At 38.8% G+C, this 17,868-nt stretch overlaps 1 non-coding gene across 1 annotated transcript; it reads left to right on the top strand.

Annotated features, from left to right (window-relative positions):
- The first annotated feature begins 12,823 nt into the window (after positions 1-12,823).
- On the top strand, positions 12,824-12,927 carry LOC112781053 (small nucleolar RNA R71). The gene has a single exon (XR_003191851.1). It is a non-coding gene; the product is annotated as a small nucleolar RNA R71 (small nucleolar RNA).
- The last annotated feature ends 4,941 nt before the right edge of the window (positions 12,928-17,868 follow it).

The following is a 17,868-nucleotide window of genomic DNA, read 5'->3' as shown; positions in this document are numbered from 1 at the left end:
AGACAACAAGGTGTTCAAGGAGGAAGTGCGAGCCAATTTCAAGAACCAAGGAGACACAATCAAGAGGTTGGAATCTCAAGTGGGGTATCTCTCTGAGCAGATTCCCAAACCCACAGATGGATTCCCAAGTGACACAGAGAAGAATCCAAGAGGTGAAACAAAGAAAGTAAGATGGGAAGATTGCAAGATGGTCACTATAAGTGATAAGGAGACTGAGGACAAGTTAAGCAAGCTGTCAGAACAACCTAAAGATACCTCAGCAGAGAAGGAGGAAAAAGAATACCAAGAACCAGAAATATCAAAACAGGAGCTGCTGAGACTCTATGCACCTTTTCCCCAGCTACTCAATGGTGCTGTGGAGAAGAGAATATACTCAAGATTTCTTGACTTGTTTGCATCTCTGCATGTGAACATACCATTCATCAAGACTATCCAACAAATGCTTGCGTACATCAAGTATATGAAGGAGCTGCTTCCTAGGAAAAGCTCACTCAAGGGAGGCCAAACTATAGTGATGAACAAGGAGTGTAGTGCCCTCATTCAACCATAGTCGCCTACAAAAAGAAAAGATCCAGGGAGTTTTCATGTCCTCTATGCCATAGGAGAAACAATGTTTCATAGAGCACTCTGCGATTTGGGAGCAAGCATCAACTTAATGCCCTTATCCCTGGTGAAGAGGCTGCAGATCAATGAGATATTGCCCACAGATGTAGTCATCAGGCTGGCTGACAAAACTCAAAAACAAGCAATAGGGATGGTGGAAAACGTGTTGTTAAAGGTTAGGAAATACTTTCTTCCCACAGACTTTGTCATCTTGGACATGGAAGAGAGTCACACTCACCCAATCATATTGGGAAGACCATTCCTAGCTACAGCCAGAGCACTCATAGATGTGGAGTGAGGGGATCTAATATTGAGGATCCATGATGAACGACTCAGCTTTAATGTCTTCAAACTCTCGCAAGAAGCAGACCAAGAAAACAAAGAACCAAGCAAAGATCATAATGAGATGCTGACAGAGGAAGCAAACACTGAAGCACAACCAGCCCATCTGGGAAAGCCCTTGGTTGATGAACAAGGAAATAAGCAGTTGTCACAACTCAAGGAAAAGCTGGAGGAACCTAAACTACCAGAGACATATGAAGACAACAACAAAATTTCCTTAGAAGAAGAAGTCACAAAGCAAGGCAACATCAAAAGGGACAAAGAAGAAGGTACCAAGGGGGTGGAGGAACAAGAAGATCCCTACGGAAAACTTCTCTCCAGGGGATAAAGTGATCTCAGCTTACTTCCCAGATATCCCCCCTAATCTCCCTACTGTACCATCTCAGTTACCTAAGGTCTTCACTATCAACAGAGTTCTCTCCTTGGAACATGAAGAGATCATTGATACAACCAATGGATATAAGTCCAAGGCAAGAGGGGAGGACTTGAAGCATTATCAACCTCCCTGATGAAGGAGAAATGTCAAGCTAGTGACGCTAAAGAAGCGCTTCATGGGAGGCAACCCATGTTTTATGAGCTTTTACTAGTGAATAAGTCAATATTCATGAATTTCAACCCAAACTTGACAAACACTTGGTGAAATCCTTATATTGCAGTATATAGTGAAGAACAAGTTTGGTGTTCAAAGCGTGCCAAGAAAGCATGAATACAACTGAGAGCATGCTAGTCTTGGAGCTTTGAATAGAACTTTTCATCACAGTGCTCCAAACTAAGTTTGGTGTCACCCCATGGTGCCACCAATGTGCATATAAGGATACACAGTTAGTTAGTTAGTTGGAGTTCATGAATAAACAATCTAATCTTTTCTTCTTTTTATTATTCTAGCCGTAAATTGTAACTTTTTTTTCTATGATATTATTTGATCTTTATAGGGAAAAGGAGAGGAGCATTGAAGGAGATTGATTGGACAATTAAATGAGAAAGGTTTGGCCACTTCATGAAGAGAAACTACACACTTGTCTCAAGAAGGAATGCATTGGAAAATGTTGCCATGCAACATTGAAGAAAGGAGACTCTTGAAGACCGAACCAATAACCCTCATAAAGTGATGATCCTTGTCCTTTCTCCATGCACAACCCCAACCGTCCATCAAGCAACCATTCCATCAATCCACACCCTCCACTCACTCATAATCTCCCTATATAAATGAGTCCTGGTACATACTTACCCCTCACATTCAAATTCCCACTCTCAACACTTCACACTTTCGACATCCAAAACCCCTTCATCACACCTCGTCTTATCCAACTAAATTTCTCATTTATCCTTACCTTCCAATCCCCTCAAACAGCAACTCAAATTCATGGCATCATTAAGTTCCAAGAGGCAAAAGAGGAAGGAACCAATGGAGAACATTCCTTTCGATGAAAAGAGATTCAAAACTTCCTTCCATGAACGAGAATTTGAGCGGATCAAGCTCAAAAAGATATTGTCCGAGTTAACCTTCCAATTCAATGAAGACGAATGCCCATAGATTCGGGAGAAAATTGAAAAAAGAGGGTGGCAAAGGCTCACTAATCCAGAGGGGAAGATCAATGGAAACCTCATCAAAGAGTTCTACGCAAATGTGGTGAGAGAAGGCAAAACCAGGGCCCCAACCTTCAAAAGTTATGTAAGAGGAAAGGAGGTGGACTTCAGCCCAAATGCTATAACAAGAGCTCTTCACCTGAAATCACCACATTTTGATGAGCCCAGTTATCATGCAAGGATAAGTAAAAGCCAAGACAATGATGAGCTCACTGAGATCGTGACTGACATCTGTGTTATAGCAGCTGACTGGGAGAGGTATGGAGATGGGAGACCCCGGTTCATCAAAAGGGGAGACCTTAGCCCGGAAGCCAAGGGGTGGTTCAAACTCGTGAGGAGGTCTATCCTCCCGGCTACAAATAATTCAGAGGTCAATATTAATCGAGCAACTATGGTACATTGCCTAGTACAAGGTGGAGAAATCAATGTGCATGAACTTATAGCTGAAGGAATTCAAGATTCAGCTGAGAAGCTTGAATCAGGTGCCAGACTTTGGTACCCCAGCACCATTTTCAGATTATGCAAAGAGGCCAAGGTGGTCTTTGAGGATAGCAATCCAGACTGGGTAAACCCTGAGAGGCTAATGACAATCCAGCGTATGGTCTATACTACACCTGCTCAGCAACAAAGAAGGCCACAAATAGGGAAACTAAAAGCAAAAGAAGGAGACCAAGAGGAGTCTCATCAGGAAGAATATCAACAAGAAGAGCATCCTTACCCAGTCGACTTGAATATGAATCACCTTCTAAAAGCCATTGAAGATTTGGGGATGAGACATATGGAAGGACAAGAGCAAATACTAAACCTTCAGTCCAACTGGATGAGCCAACAAGAAGAGTGGCAGAAACAACAAATGAAGCAGCAACAAGAACAATACTCCCAGCTCACTCAAGCCATCCACCAAGTTACTGAGAGGCAAGAACGTTAAGATAAGCATTTGCAAGAACTCAATCAGCGATAAATAGCTCAGATGAAAGCATTCAATGAGTTCACTGTACTTAATGAAGGACGGCAACTACATAGGGAGGAGTTCAACGTAAACACTCAAGCCAAGTTGAACTACATGTCTAGTAATATGCATCATCTACACTATGCCATCCTTACATATGATGAGGTCCAAAAAGATTTTGTAGAACAAGAAGAGAGGAAGGTGAAACAGCAGAAGGAAACACTCAAGAAGAAGATGGAAGATGGTGGTTTCTGGAAGAAGCTGATTGGAAAAAGCAAAGGGAGTGGGAGTACGAGCAATCAAGAGGGACACAAGGAGGACAAGCAAGGAGGAGAGCATGGGCAACCACATGAGTAAAAGGTGGAGTTCCTTCTTTGGTCCATCTTTTTCTATGCTTTGAATAAGGAAGATCTTGTATGAAATAGAACTTGCTTCCATAATAGTTTGAACCTTTTTAAAATTCTGTCTTTTAAGTTTTTGCGTTGAAGAGGTCTATGTTTACTAGTCTTTATGTCACTGCATCCTTACTTTGCTTACTTGTATGTTTGTCCCTTTAAATTAAATGAAAAGAGAATGAGTGTTTCAAAAGACCAGAGAGGATTTCATACTATGGAGTAAGTTCATGAGTTTATGGTATAGTCATAAGTTAGCTAAGTTGGTTCAACCATAAGATGGGAAGACAACTATCTGTCCTGAATCATATGCTTTGAATACACCCCATGAGACTAGCTAAATAAGAAGATCCTAATAAGAAAAAGGGAAAGAACAATAAAGGTTGAAAAATAAAAGAAAAAGAGTAAGCAATAAGGCTAGGCACCAATGGTTTTAATCTTGAGGCATGTGTCTGTGGTGCTCTTGTGTGAGGGATCTACTTAGATGAATAAGCTCTTAGGGGTGCCTTATCACTTGGTAACTTGGGTTAACTAACTCGGGATTAGCAGCTGAAAGTCCACTATCAAGAGTAACCTTCACTATAGAGCATTTAGTAACCCAAAGAGGTGCCGGACACCAAGGTCTCAAGAAAAGAAAATAAATAAACTATATGCATGTGGTGTGTATGTATGGGGGAGAGACTTGATCAAGTAAGTCCTTAGGGGTGCTTCAACACCTAGCACCTTGAACCAACTGGTTCGGGAGTGTTGGCTGAAAGCTTATTTTAAAGAGTTGCCCCCTTACAGAGCACTTAGCTTAAGAACAAAAATAAGCCCTGAAATAACAACAAAAGGATCAATGAATAAAAGTCTCATGGGATGCAACCACAGTAAGTATTCTAGGACATGATAAAGGTCTGAAAGCCAGGAATGAACCTAAGTTGCTATGCATGAAACCACCATAAAACCAAGGACATGACTTCCACAAGAATGACTCATTTCTCTTGGCATTCCATTCATCATTCTCTTGTTCCAGTACTTGCTTAGGGACAAGCAAGCTTTAAGTTTGGTGTTGTGATGCCAGGGCATTTTGGCCAGTTTCACTGACCTTTTCTTTACTATTTTTAGGGTAGTTTCATGCATTTCCTTAGGAAATAAGCTAGTTTTGGGTAGATATTCACTTACATCTTGATTCAAGCATACATTGTGCACTTTACATGATTTCATGAGGATTTTGCATGAATTTAAGGATAAATTGGATGTTGCATTTCCCATGACTTGGACTAAAACTTTGATGCACTTTATTGCTTGATTTCAGGAAAAAGGAAGTAAAGAAGGACCACATTAATGGCTACGTTAGTTACACTAACGTTAACACTAATGTGGAATGGGAGTAACTTGCAAAGTTAATGAGAAAAGTAATTGCCAATAACGCTCTCGAAGCCATCATTGCGCACGTTAAGAGTCACGTTAACTAAGTTAACGTGAACTCTAACGTGGAAGAAAGGAAATGGAGCCAACGTTAGTGACACTTAACATTATCACTAACGTTGGACCAAGCTCATAAGTGGCCACGTTAGGTGCCATGTTAACTTAGTTAACGTGGCTTCTAACGTTAAGAAGTAAAGGGGAAGCCAACGTTAGTGACATTCAACATTGTCACTAACCTTGGCCAAGTCACAATAAGCCACGTTAACTCCCACGTTAACCTAGTTAACGTGGAAGCTAACGTGAAGAGACAAAGTGGTCGACAACGTTAGTGACACAAAACATTGTCACTAACGTTGGAAGGAACCCACAGTAGCCCCAAGAAGCCACGTTAACTCCCACGTTAACCTAGTTAACGTGGAAGCTAACGTGAAAAAGGGAGATGATTGCCAAAGTTAGTGACACCTAACATTGTCACTAACGTTGGAATGAGCTCACACAAGCCACTATGAGCCACGTTAACTCCCACGTTAACTTAGTTAACGTGGAAGCTAACGTGGATAAGGGAATGATGAGCCAACGTTAGTGACACTCAACTTTTTCACTAACGTTGGAGATGGCTAGCATGGCCATGTTAGAAGCCACGTTAACCTAGTTAACGTGGACTCTAACGTGAGAATTAGGGGCACATTGGAACGTTAGTGACAATGGTAAGTGTCACTAACGTTCTCGAAGGTTGGCAAGCCTACGTTAAAAGAGCCACGTTAACTAAGTTAACGTGGACTCTAACGTAGGGAAGGGGGAGACTTCTCAACGTTATTAGGAAAGTTGAGTCCTAATAACGTGTGCGAAGGACATAGTGGAAACGTTAGTGGCAACGTTTATGCCACTAACGTTGAAGTTAACGTGGCTCTTAACTTTGGTGAGGAACGTTAGTGAAAAAGGTGATTGTCACTAACGTTCTTGAACCCATATTTTCACTGAACGTTAACACCACTAACTTCCTGAGCTAAAAGTCTCTGCCCACTTCACACTTTCTCTCTGCAAGTAAAACTAAGCCCAATGAAGAAGAAAACTACTTCAGACTCAAGATCCAAAGGCCCATACCCAAGACTTGAAGAATCAACTAGAAGAACAGAAGAGTAGTATATATAGGAGTAGCTTTGAATTATTTTGGGAGTTGGAAAGTTGGAAATTATAGGGAGCCTCTGGGCATAGAATTACTCTCTGTATTTTACTTTCTCTGCACTTCTAGTTTCATCATGTATTCTCCATCTTTGTTTTCATTTTCCAGAGCTATGAACAACTAAACCCCTTTCATTGGGTTAGGGAGCTCTGTTGTAATTTGATGGATTAATACTAGTTTTCATTATTCTTCTTCTATCTTTTCTCTTGATTTTAATTGAAAGCTTTCGATCTTCATCCAATTGGGTAGTTATCTTGGAAAAGAAGCTATTCATACTTGGATCTCTTCTGAACCTTGAAAGAGGAATGAAGAGATCATGCTAGAAATGCTTTCTCATGCTGGACCAAATTGGGTTTGGATGGATATGTGACTATAATCCTCTCAACACTTGATTTGGGAAATGCATGTGGTATAATCAGTGACCATACTTCATCTCTTCTCATGAGCAATTGACCAAGGAATTGGCTATTGATCAAGATTTGAGAGATTGAATTACAAGAAATTGTAATTCGATCACTTAAGATTGCCAAGGAGATCAATGAGTGCATTGATTGAGGAAGAGATGAAAATGAAATTGATCCGGAGAATGCAACATCTCCCAAGCCCAATGAACTCCCCATTTCTGATCTTACCCATTCTCTTTAATTTCTGTCATTTACTTTTATGAGCAATTTCTCCATTCCCATTTAAGATTCTGCAATTTACTTTCAGTCATCTACATTCAGCTCTTTATTTCTAGCATTTACTTTTCTGTTATTTACTTTTCCGCCATTTAATTTTCTGCAAATTCTCAACTCAAATTCTGATTCGCTCAACTAGAACATTCCTCTAATTAAAGTTGCTTGATCAATCAATCCCTGTGGGATTCGACCTCACTCTATTGTGAGTTTTTACTTGACGACAAATTCGGTACACTTGCCGAAGGAAATTTGTTATGAGACAAGTTTTCCGTGCATCATGCATAAATCCACTTCCGGGGACAACTTGGTGTGTGCTTTGGCTGAGCTTGAATGTTACACGTGCAGAGGCTCTTTCTGGAGTTGAACGCCAGGTTGTAACGTGTTTCTGGCGTTCAACTCTGGTTCATGATGTGTTTCTGGCGTTTAACTCTAGACTGCAGCATAGGACTGGCGTTCAACGCCCTTTTGCGTCGTCTAAACTCGACCAAAGTATGGACTATTATATATTGCTTGAAAGCCCTGGATGTCTACTTTCCAACGCAAATGGAAGCGCGCCATTCTAAGTTCTGTAACTCCAGAAAATCCACTTTGAGTGCAGGGAGGTCAGAATCCAACAGCATCAGCAGTCCTTCTTCAACCTCTGAATCTGATTTTTGCTCAAGTCCCTCAATTTCAGCCAGAAAATACCTGAAATCACAGAAAAACACACAAGCTCTTAGTAAAGTCCAGAAATGTAAATTTAACATAAAAACTAATGAAAACATCCCTAAAAGTAACTAGATCCTACTAAAAACATACTAAAAACAATGCCAAAAAGCGTATAAATTATCCGCTCATCACAACACCAAACTTAAATTGTTGCTTGTCCCCAAGCAACTGAAAATCAAATAGGATAAAAAGAAGAGAATATACTATAAATTCCAAACTATCAATGAAACATAGCTCCAATCAGATGAGCAGAACTTGTAGCTTTTTGCCTCTTGAATAGTCTTGGCATCTCACTTTATCCATTGAGGTTCAGAATGATTGGCATCTATAGGAACTCAGAGTTCAGATAGTGTTATTGATTCTCCTAGTTCAGTATGTTGATTCTTGAACACAGCTACTTTATGAGTCTTGGCCGTGGCCCTAAGCACTTTGTTTTCCAGTATTACCACCGGATACATAAATGCCACAGACACATAACTGGGTGAAACTTTTCAGATTGTGACTCAGCTTTGCTGAAGTCCCCAATTAGAGGTGTCCAGGGTTCTTAAGCACACTCTTCTTTTGCTTTGGACCTTGACTTTAACCGCTCAGTCTCAAGTTTCACTTGACACCTTCACGCCACAAGCACATGGTTAGGGACAGCTTGATTTAGCCGCTTAGGCCAGGATTTTATTCCTTTAGGCCCTCCTATCCACTGATGCTCAAAGCCTTGGGATCCTTTTTATTTACCCTTGCCTTTTGGTTTTAAGGGCTATTGCCTTTTTGCTCTTGCCTTTTGGTTTTAAGAGCCTTGGCTTTTTCTGCTTGCTTTTTCTTTTTCTTTCTATTTTTTTTTCTGCAAGCTTTGTTCTTTGCTGCTTTTTCTTGCTTCAAGAATCATTTTTATGATTTTTCAGATTATCAAATAACATGTCTCCTTGTCATCATTCTTTCAAGAGCCAACATATTTAACATTTTAAAACAACATCTTCAAAAGACATATGCACTGTTCAGGCATTCATTCAGAAAACAAGAATCATTGTCACCACATCAATATAATTAAACTAAGTTCAAGGATAAATTCAAAACTCATGTACTTCTTGTTGTTTTGAATTAAAACAGTTTTCATTTAAGAGAGGGGATGGATTCATAGGACATTCATAACTTTAAGACATAGTTACTAAATACTAATGATCATGTAATAAGACACAAACATGGATAAGCACTTAACATAAAGAAAACAAACAGAGAATGTAAGAACAAGGAATGAGTCCACCTTAGTGATGGTGGTGTTTCCTTCTTGAGGAACCAATGATGTCCTTGAGCTCTTCTATGTCTCTTCCTTGTCTTTGTTGCTCCTCCCTCATTGCTTTTTGATCTTCTCTAATTTCATGAAGGATGATGGAGTGCTCTTGATGTTCCACCCTTAATTGTCCCATGTTGGAACTTAATTCTCCTAGAGAGGTGTTGATTTGCTCCCAATAGTTTTGTGGAGAAAAATGTATTTGAGGCATCTCCGGGATCTCATGGTGATGAGCTTCATGCGTCTCGTGAGCTCCATGAATGGGCTCTCTTGTTTGCTCCATCCTTTTCTTAGTGATGGGCTTCTCTTCCTCAATAGGAATGTCTCCTTCTATGTCAATCCCAGCCGAATTGCATAGATGGAAAATGAGGTGAGGAAAAGCTAACCTTGCCATAGTGGAGGACTTGTCAGCCACCTTGTAGAGTTCTTGAGGTATAATCTCATGAACCTCCACCTCTTCTCCAATCATGATGCTATGGATCATGATGGCCCGGTCTATAGTAACTTCAGACCGGTTGCTAGTGGGAATGATTGAGCGTTAAATGAACTCCAACCATCCTCTAGCTATAGGCTTAAGGTCCAGTCTTCTCAGTTGAACCAGTTTGCCTTTTGAGTTAATCTTCCATTGAGCTCCTTCCACACATATGTCCATGAGGACTTGGTCCAACCTTTGATCAAAGTTGACTCTCCTTGTGTAGGGGCGTGCATTCTCTTCCATCATTGGCAAGTTGAACGCCAACCTTACATTTTCCGGACTAAAATCTAAGTAATTCCCCCGAACCATGATGAGATAATTCTTTGGGTTCGGGTTCTTACTTTGATCATGGTTCCTTGTGATCCATGCATTAGCATAGAACTCTTGAACCATTAGAGTTCCGACTTGTTGGAACTTCCCAACCTCTTCTATAGATCTCATGTCGGATCTCCGGATACTCATTTCTCTTGAGTTTGAAAGGGACCTCGGGGATCACCTTCTTCTTGGCCACAACATCATAGAAGTGGTCTTGATGAGCTTTGGAGATGAATCTTTCCATCTCCCATGACTCGGAGGTGGAAGCTTTTGTCTTCCCTTTCCCTTTTCTAGAGGATTCTCCGGTCTTGGGTGCCATCAATGGTAATGGAAAAACAAAAAGCTTATGCTTTTACCCACACCAAACTTAGAATATTGCTCTCCCTCGAGCAAGAGAAGAAAGAATAGATGAAGAAGAAGAAGAAAATATGGAGGAGAGGAGAGACAGGTGTATTCGGCCAAGAAGAGAAGAGAGGGTTGTGTTGTATGAAAATGAGGAAAAATGGAGGGCTATATATAGGGAAGGGAGGGGGTTAAGGTTCGGCCATAAGGGTGGGTTTTGGGTGGGAAATTGATTTTGAATTTTGAAAGTAGGTGGAGTTTATGAGGTAGGTTTATGGGGAAGAGTGGATGATGTGAGTGGTGAAGTGGTGATAGGGAAGAGAGATTGAGGTGATTGGTGAAGAGTTTTGGGGAAGAGTGTTTATTGAGAAGAGAGGATGAACATTGAGAAGAGGGAAGAGAGTGAGTGGAGGTAGGTGGGGATCCTGTGGGGTCCACAGATTCTGAGGTGTCAAGGATTTGCATCCCTGCACCCATTAGGCACATAAAACGCCTTTGCATGCAATTCTGGCGTTTAAACGCCGAATTGATGCTTGTTCTGGGCGTTCAACGCCCAGATGCAGCATATTTTTGGCGTTGAACGCCAGCCAGATGCTTGTTTCTGGCGTTCAGCGCCAGCTTTTCTTCACTGCGCATTTCTAGCGTCTGGACGCCAGGATGCTGCTTGTTTCTGGCGTTCAACGCCAGATCCATGCTCTGTTCTGGCGTTGAATGCCATCCAGATGCTCCTTACTGGCGTTTAAACGCCAGTAAGATCCTCCTCCAGGGTGTGATTTTTCTTCTGCTGTTTTTGATTCTGTTTTTAATTTTTTTGATTTATTTTGTGACTCCACATGATCATGAACCTATAAAGACATATAACTAATAAAAATATAATTAAATAAAAATTGAGTTGCCTCCCAACAAGCGCTTCTTTAATGTCAATAGCTTGACAGTGGGCTCTCATGGAGCCTCACAGATGTTTAGAGCATTGTTGAGACTCCCCAACACCAAACTTAGAGTTTGACTGTGGGGGCTCTGGTTGACTCTGTTTTGAGAGAAGCTTACTGTGCCTCTTTTCCATGTTTACAGAAGGATGTCCTTGAATTTTAAACTCAAGGGAGTCCTCATTCAATTGAAGGACTAATTCACCTCTGTCAATATCAATCACAGCTCTTGCTGTGGCTAGGAAGGGTGTTCCAAGGATGATGGATTCATCCTCATCCTTCCCAGTATCTAGGATTGTGAAATCAGCAGGGATGTAAAGGCCTTCAACCTTTACTAATATGTCCTCTACTTGTCCATAAGCCTGTTTTCTGGAATTGTCTACCATCTCTAATGAGATTTTAGCAGCTTGTACCTCAAAGATTCCCAGTTTCTCCATTACAGAGAGTGGCATGAGGTTTATTCCTGACCCCAGGTCACATAGAGCCTTCTCAAAGGTCATGGTGCCTATGGTACAAGGTATCTGGAACTTTCCAGGATCTTGTTTCTTCTGAGGCAATCTCAGTTGATCCAATGCATTCAGTTCATTGGTGAATAGGGGAGGTTCATCTCCCCAAGTCTCACCACCAAATAAATTGGCATTCAGCTTCATGATTGCACCAAGGAACTTGGCAACTTGCTCTTCAGTAACATCCTCATTCTCTTCAGAAGAAGAATACTCATCAGAGCTCATGAATGGTGTAAGGAGGTTCAATGGAATCTCTATGGTCTCTAGATGAGTCTTAGATTCCTTTGGTTCCTCAAAGGGAAACTCCTTATTGATCACTGGACGTCCCAGGAGGTCTTCCTCCTTGGGATTCACGTCCTCCCCTTCTTCCTTGGATTCGGCCATGATGGTTATATCAATGGCCTTGCACTCTCCTTTTGGATTTTCTTCAGTATTACTTGGGAGAGTACTAGGAGGGATTTCAATGATCCTTTTACTCAGCTGGCCCACTTGTGCTTCCAAATTTCTAATGGAGGACCTTGTTTCATTCATGAAACTCACAGTGGCCTTAGATAGATCAGAGACTAAGTTTGCTAAATTAGAAGTATTTTGTTCAGAGTTCTCTGTTTGTTACTGAGTGGATGATGGAAAAGGCTTGCTATTGCTAAACCTGTTTCTTCCACCATTATTAAAGCCTTGTTAAGGCTTTTGATCCTTCCATGAGAGATTATAGGTGTTTCCATAGGGTTCACCCATGTAATTCACCTCTACTATTGCAGGGTTCTCAGGATCATAAGCTTCTTCTTCAGAAGATGCCTCTTGAGTACTGTTGGATGCAGCTTGCATCCCATTCAGACTCTGAGAAATCATATTGACTTGCTGAGTCAATATTTTGTTCTGAGCCAATATGACATTTAGAGTATCAATTTCAAGAACTCCCTTCTTCTGAGGCGTCCCATTACTCACAGGATTCCTCTCAGAAGTGTACATGAACTGGTTATTAGCAACTATGTCAATGAGTTCTTGAGCTTCTGCAGGCGTTTTCTTTAGGTGAATGGATCCACCTGCAGAAGTATCCAATGACATCTTAGCTAATTCAGACAGACCATCATAGAATATATCCAGGATGGTCCATTCTGAAAACATGTCAGAAGGACACTTTTTGGTCAGTTGCTTGTATCTCTCCCAAGCTTCATAGAGGGATTCACCTTCTTTCTGTCTGAAGGTTTGAACATCCACTCTAAGCTTGCTCAACTTTTGAGGAGGAAAGAACTTGGCTAAGAAAGCCGTGACCAGCTTATCCCAAGAGTTCAGGCTATCTTTAGGCTGAGAGTCCAACCACACTCTAGCTCTATCTCTTACAACAAACGGGAAAAGTATAAGCCTGTAGACTTCAGGATCTACTCCATTAGTCTTAACGGTATCACAGATCTGCAAGAATTCAGTTAAGAACTGAAAAGGATCTTCAGATGGAAGTCCATGAAACTTGCAGTTTTGCTGCATCAGAGAAACTAATTGAGGTTTCAGCTCAAAATTGTTTGCTCCAATGGTGGGGATGGAGATGCTTCTTCCATGTAAATTAGAATTAGGTGCAGTAAAGTCACCAAGCATCCTCCTTGCATTATTATTATTTTCGGCTGCCATCTCCTCTTTTTGTTCGAAAATTTCTGAAAGGTGCTTGCTGGATTGTTGTAATTTAGCTTCTCTTAGTTTCCTCTTCAGAGTCCTTTCAGGTTCTGGATCTGCTTCAACAAGAATATTCTTGTCCTTGCTCCTGCTCATATGAAAAAGAGGGGATAGAAAAATAATAATAATAAGGATCCTTTTTACCCAGGTATAGAGGTTCCCCTGTGTGAGTAGAAGAAGAAAAGAATGTAATGTAAAGGAGGGAAGAAAAAAACTCGAACACAGAAAGGGAGGTAGTGTTCAAATTTTTGGATGGGAGAGAAGTGTTAGTAGATGAATAAATAAATAGAAGGAGATGAGAGAGAAAGAGGAATTTCGAAAATTATTTTTGAAAAATGGTTAGTGATTTTCGAAAATTAAAATTAAAATTTGAAACAATTAGTTAATTAAAAAGAATTTTTGAAAAAGAGGGAAGATATTTTCAAAAATGAGAGAGAGAGAGTTAGTTAGGTAGTTTTGAAAAAGATAAGAAACAAACAAAAAGTTAGTTAGTTAGTTGAAACAAATTTTGAAAATCAATTTTTGAAAAGATAAGAAGATAAGAAGTTAGAAAAGATATTTGAAAATCAAATTTTTGAAAAAGATAAGATAAGAAGATATTTTTGAAAAGATATGATTGAAATTAGTTTTGAAAAAGATTTGATTTTTAAAATCACAATTAATGACTTGATTCACAAGAAATCACAAAATATGATTCTAGAACTTAAAGTTTGAATACAAACTTGAAATTTTTGAATCAAAACATTAATTGTTGATGATATTTTCAAGAATTATGAGATAAAATTAAGAAAAAGATTTTTGAAAAATATTTTTAAAATTTTCGAAAATAAATAAGAAAAATGAAAAAGATTTGATTTTTGAAAAAGATAAGATTTTTAAATTGAAAATTTGATTTGACTCATAAGAAAACTAGATTTTTAAAAATTTTTTGAAAAAGTCAATCCAAATTTTCGAAATTTATGAGTGAAAAAGGGGAAGATATATATATTTTTTTTTTTGAATTTTCAATTATGAAAGAGAAAAACATGAAAATGACTCAATGCATGAAAATTTTTAGATCAAAATGATGAATGCATGCAAGAATGCTATGAATGTCAAGATGAACACCAAGAACACTTTGAAGATCAAGATGAACACCAAGAACTTATTTTCGAAAATTTTTATATGCAAAGAAAACATGCAAGACACCAAACTTAGAAATCTTTCATGTTCAGACACTATGAATGCAAAAATGCACATAAAAAACAAGAAAAGACACAAAACAATAAAATATGAAGATCAATCAAGAAGGTTTATCAAGAACAACTTGAAGATCATGATGAATGCAATGCATGAATGCAATTTTCGAAAAATGCAAGATGAGTATGCAATTAACACCAAACTTAAAAATTGACTCAAGACTCAAACAAGAAACATGAAATATTTTTTTGATTTTTTTGATTTTCTAATTTTTTTGGATTTTTCGAAAATTATTTGCGAAAAAGAAAAATAAGGATTCCAAAATTTTTAATGTGAATTCCAGGAATCTTTACTACAAGAAAAACACTCATTCAGGTACACTTGAAAAGTGTAGCCAAAAGTGAAAAAAATGATGCCTTAGGCTACGGCTACACTTTTTGGGCTATGGCTACGCTTTTTGGGGTGATTCCTATTCGGCCGTTGCCTATTCTCAAAGGCTACGCTTTTCTGCACCAAGGGCTATGCTTTTGGCGTTTGGGAATAGGCTACGCTTTTCAAGTGATGCTGTGCAGGACCAACGGCTACGCTTTTCAGCTTCCATTTTTACTAGAATAGGCTACGCTTTTCAACACTATTGCATCACCTGTCAAGTGTAGCCACATTATATTCCATGGCTACTTTTTATAAGTGTAGCCTTAGGTCCCTCATTTTTTTTTGTATACTATAGCTACTGTATATAAGTGTAGCCTTAGGTCCCACATTATATTCTGCATTTTTAATTAAATGAGTTAAATATTATAAAATAAAAATAAATACATAATTATACTAAATAATTTTTTTAAATAATAAAAATTATCTGTAACCAAAATATATTTATAATAATGATCCAAAAGTACTAGAATAATGTTAATTTTAAATATTCATACATCTCATATTAAAATAAACATAGCCATATCAAAATAACTATGATATCACTTAGAATTTACTACTAATACTCTATAAAAAATTAAAATATTATATCCTACATAAGTATCTTCTAATAAAAGTCATTAGTCAACTATACATGTATCCATTCCCAACACTACTCTATCTTCGACAATAAACCACAATAATAATCAACTTAATCTTCATTATCATCATCCTCAATATTATCCTGCATAATTATATAGAAAAGTAATTAGAAAAATATTTATAATGACATTCGCGGTTATAAAAATTAAAAAATCAGACTCAAAACTATCAATGACTGATATCATTAATCCTTTTTGTACCGTGTACAAGTTTCACCAATGCATAGTAGTGTTTCACAAATTCAAAATTAGAATTCAAAGATAAAAAAGTATAAGCTATAAACCATAAGATAAAGAGCTATAATTTAAAAAATCATCAATGGCATCTGATTTGGCACGCTTCATTATACCCATTACCATCTTGCCTCACAAGCCAACATAGCTATTGAAATTCAAATCAATATTAAATTAGGATCAAATTTTCAAATTTGTTGCTTGTATCTTTTTTTTTAAGATTTATTTATCAGGGTATATTTTAATAATATAATAAGATTTTTAAAGTTTTAGTATATTAAAAGTAAGTATTACAATGAGTATCAGTTTGTAATCTGACATAATTTTGTATTTAAGCATATTCTTAAACTGTATATTATAATATTATTTTATATTATAATATTCATTTAAATTTACACAAATAATAAAAGAATTTGAAACTGAAAATATATTTATTGGGAAGAGAAATTGAGGTGATTGGTGAAGAGTTTTGGGGAAGAGTGTTTATTGGGAAGAGAGGATGAACATTGAGAAGAGGGAAGAGAGTGAGTGGAGGTAGGTGGGGATCTTGTGGGGTCCACAGATGCTGAGTTGATCCTGTGGAGTCCACAGAACCCGAGGTGTCAAGGATTTGCATCCCTGCACCCATTAGGCATGTAAAATGCCTTTGCATGCAATTCTGGCGTTTAAACGCCAAATTGATGCTTGTTCTGGGCGTTCAACGCCCAGATGCAGCATATTTCTGGCGTTGAATGCCAGCCAGATGCTTGTTTCTGGCATTCAGTGCCAGCTCTTCTTCACTGCGCATTTCTGGCGTCTGGACGCCAGGATACTGCTTGTTTCTAGCGTTCAACGCCAGAAACATGTTCTGTTCTGGCGTTGGACGCTAGACAGATGCTCTTTACTGGCGTTTAAATGCCAGTGAGATCCTCCTCCAAGGTGTGATTTTTCTTTTGTTGTTTTTGATTCCGTTTTCAATTTTTATATTTATTTTGTGACTCCACATGATCATGAACCTAATAAAACATGAATAACAATAAAAATAAAATTAGATAAATAAAAATTGGGTTGCTGATGACATGTCACCATGTCATGTTTTTCTATGCTTTTTCCTTTGTTTTCAATAGGTTTTATGCACTTTCATGAGCCATAAGCAAGCCAATTGGGTAGATTTCCATGTTTCCTTTGATTCAATCAACCATGGATGAATTAATGCAATTTCATGAGATTTTATGCTATAATTGTCATATATTATGAAAGAATAACAAACTCATGATTTTGAGCATAGCTTTGATGTGTTTGGTTGATTGATGATAGGTGAAAAGAGTTGTGAAGAAGGTTGAAGGAAGAAGGAATGGCTAGGAGCAAGAGAGAACAAAAAGTTTGAGCCAAAGTTTGCCTCAAACTTTAGCTCAAACTTTTGGAAGAATTGAAAACACCCCAGAGGAAAAAAGCTTGAGCCAAAGTTTGCCTCAAACTTTAGCTCAAACTTTTGGGAGAAAAGCTTGAGCCAAAGTTTGCCTCAAACTTTTTGGCAAACGTTGGCGCCACACCAACATACCCAGGGGAGAAAAAGGTTGCGCCAACGTTTGCCTCAAGCTTTTTGGCAAACGTTGGCGCCACAAGGCATACAAGGGGTATACTTCCAACAAGAATAACTTGAGCTAAAGAGCTCCAAATGAGGTGATTCAAAAAGAAATGGAAAGTAGGAATCGAGAGCTTTCCAAGCATATATGGCACTGCATGGTGGACACTAAAATTAAGGGAGAAAACTGCCCCGAAATGTGCATAAACGAACATGGTGGCAACTTGCAGTGAGGCCAACTTACCTCTGCACCTTCGACGGAGTATAACTCGAGCTGTGGAACTCCAAATGATGCGCTTTCAAAGGCATTGGAAAGTAGACATTCTGGGCTTTCAAACAATGTATAATATTATGGGGTGGACAATGCGTTTGAGCCTCCAGAACTGGCATTTTCGACCACGTTTGAGGCAAACTTTACCTCAAACGCTGCACACCAAAGCCAGCGACCCTGTCCTC

This window comes from Arachis hypogaea, chromosome 19 (genome assembly GCF_003086295.3).
Source record: "Arachis hypogaea cultivar Tifrunner chromosome 19, arahy.Tifrunner.gnm2.J5K5, whole genome shotgun sequence".
Taxonomy (NCBI): Eukaryota; Viridiplantae; Streptophyta; class Magnoliopsida; order Fabales; family Fabaceae; genus Arachis; species Arachis hypogaea.
The sequence above is the reverse complement of the archived record's forward strand: the minus strand, read 5'-3'. Positions and strand labels throughout refer to the sequence as shown.